Raw genomic sequence first — 2452 nt, forward strand, 5'->3', positions numbered from 1 at the left:
CCCGCCCCCCCCTCGGGGTTGCCTGCAGCCAGGCATCACCCTCCCCGTGCTGCTGCAGGATTGCCTCGCGGTGCAGCTCCCCGATCTCTACAGCAGCCCGGGATGACTAAGAGGTGATGAGCCACTCATGGAAACTCAGAAGAGATCTAATTCTGTGAATAAACAAAAAACAAAAAAGGAAAAAGAAAAAAGATCCCCGGGGGGAGACGATGTTTGTGAATTAAAGACAAAGTGGGTGACATTTCCGCCAGCCGTGTGCAGCTGCAGCACGGGGAGGGGGGACGCACGTGGGGCCACCGAGGGCTGTAATTCCTGGAGACGATGGGAGAGCGGCAACTTCTCACGCTCTGCCCGCGCTCGGCGGACTGGCACCAGGTGATGCAGTGGCTCAGCGACTGCAGGGAGCCTTGTTCCGTCGGGTGACAGCCAGCTCTCGGTGTGATGAGGACAGGAACGAGGTTTTCCTGTTGCAGATGCTGGGGAAGGCAGGTCTCCAGGGAAGGGTGGAACCGGTGGGGGCAGAAACCCCGGCACCCGGCAGGATGCTGTGGGTGGAGGGAGGGAGCAGGAAAGGAAGGGGGGGAGAAGGGGAATGGGGGGAGGTTGCATCTTTCTAAAGCATCTGTCAAAATGAGCTGTGGAAAACAAGCAGCACGGAAGGCCAGGCACTGCCAGGCACTGGGTTCCTCCGGGCTGGGTGGAGAAATGGTCCATCAGCTCCATGTGGGTGGGAGAGCATCACCACCCCAGCGTGGCTTTTCCCTGGGGTCTCCCCAGCTCCAACCCGAGCGCTCCGGGGCTAGGGGGGGCACAGCAGCCCTGGAAACCAGGGGCTTTGCAATTAGCACGAGGGGGACGAGTGAAGGAGCAGCTGGGATGCACCTTGGATCCTTAATGCTCTTCCTTCCTGCAGCCCCTCCAGGACACGCGGGACTTTGGGTTCACTTCTTGGCTCAAAGCCTCCGGCTCCAGCCCAGCATCCTCCAAACTCAGTAATGCCAGCAGCTGGGTCACCCCGGCTCATCACAGCCTTGCTCCTACGGGCTAATTCCCTCTCTGCTAGCAATTCCCCTCTCCCTTCCTCTGCCCTCAGGCTCCCAGCGGTCAGTTAGATGATTTTATTTAAAATAAACTGGAAGTGGATTTTGCCAAGAATAAGCACAATTCCTCAGCCGTGAAAGATTGTTCCGTCCCCTTCAGTTTGGGGAGGGACCTTTGTCAGTCACCGAGTGCCCCGAGGTTCGGCCACGGGCAGGGCAGTGCTTGCCGGCGTTAGGGGCACAGACCCCGGTGCAGAAAACGCGGAGGTTTGAGGGCTGGGTGTTGGTTCCTCCCCAGCGGGTGGGTGCAGGCGGGTATGTGCAACCCCCCCTGGCTCGTGATGGCAGTCAGCCCAAGGGTTCGTGAAGGACCAAGCGGTCCCCATCCCATTGGAAAGTGTCTCTGGGGTCTCTGCTGGTGGCAAAGCCCCGCTGCTCCCCAGAGAGGTGCTCAGCACCCCCAAACCCCATAAGGGTGATGCTGGTACAGCCACCCCCGACTTGCTGAACCCCTCCTGGCTGCGGTGGCTTCTCGGGGCATGGCACAGGGCTTTGCCTCCATCCCCACCGAGCCGCTCCGCGTCTGAGGAAGGGGGTGAAGCAGCCCCAAAGCCGTGCCTGGCAGTTGCTATGGCAACCGTACATTTTTCTTATGATTCCTAATGACTTATTGGCATTTGCACTAATCTACGGCTTTTTTGGCTGCCGGAGGTTGACTCGTCTCCCCTCAGCCCCTAAGAGCAGGCGCATGCCGTGCGGTGCCGGAGCCCGGGTCAGGCTGGGGGGGCTGCCCTGGTGCTGCCCCCTGCTCCGGGCACAGCATCCCCGGTGCTTCCCGGGGAGCAGCAGAGACAGGAGCCACCAGCTGGCCCTTCGCAGGAGGCAGGTGCTAAATCACGGCTTGTTTTTTCCCTGGCGAGGCTGAGAGGAGGCTAAGAAGGCCACGGGGTTTGGAGAGGAACGGCTCCTACTGGGCGGGAACCAGCCGGCGTGGAGCAGAACAGCCCTGCAAGAAGCAAGAGGGGTGCTGGGCTGTGCAAACCCCCAAATTGGTGCAGGGTTTGATGGGGTCCGAGATGCAACTTCAGTGTCGTATTTCCAGTCATGCTGGTAGGACATCCGAGCTTTTCCTCGGTGAAATTCAGCACAGAGAGAAAATCAATGCACTCTTTTTTAAATCCATGTTTAATACCAAAAGTAATACCTCGCCCAGATTTATTCGGGTGGATTAGCTACTTCTCAGCTGCTCATGAACATCACTGAGCAGTTTGCAAGGCTGGAGTAATGCCCCGGGCAGGGCTGCCCAGCTCCCTGTGGCTGAAAGCAGGGCTTGGACCCGGGCATGGCCAGGGCCAGCTTTGCAAATGTTTGGAGGCTTTTTCATAGATTCAGAGAGTCTTTTTGCCCTCACC

This window comes from Pygoscelis adeliae, unplaced genomic scaffold (assembly GCF_000699105.1).
Source record: "Pygoscelis adeliae isolate BGI_AS28 unplaced genomic scaffold, ASM69910v1 Scaffold197, whole genome shotgun sequence".
Classification (NCBI taxonomy): domain Eukaryota; kingdom Metazoa; phylum Chordata; class Aves; order Sphenisciformes; family Spheniscidae; genus Pygoscelis; species Pygoscelis adeliae.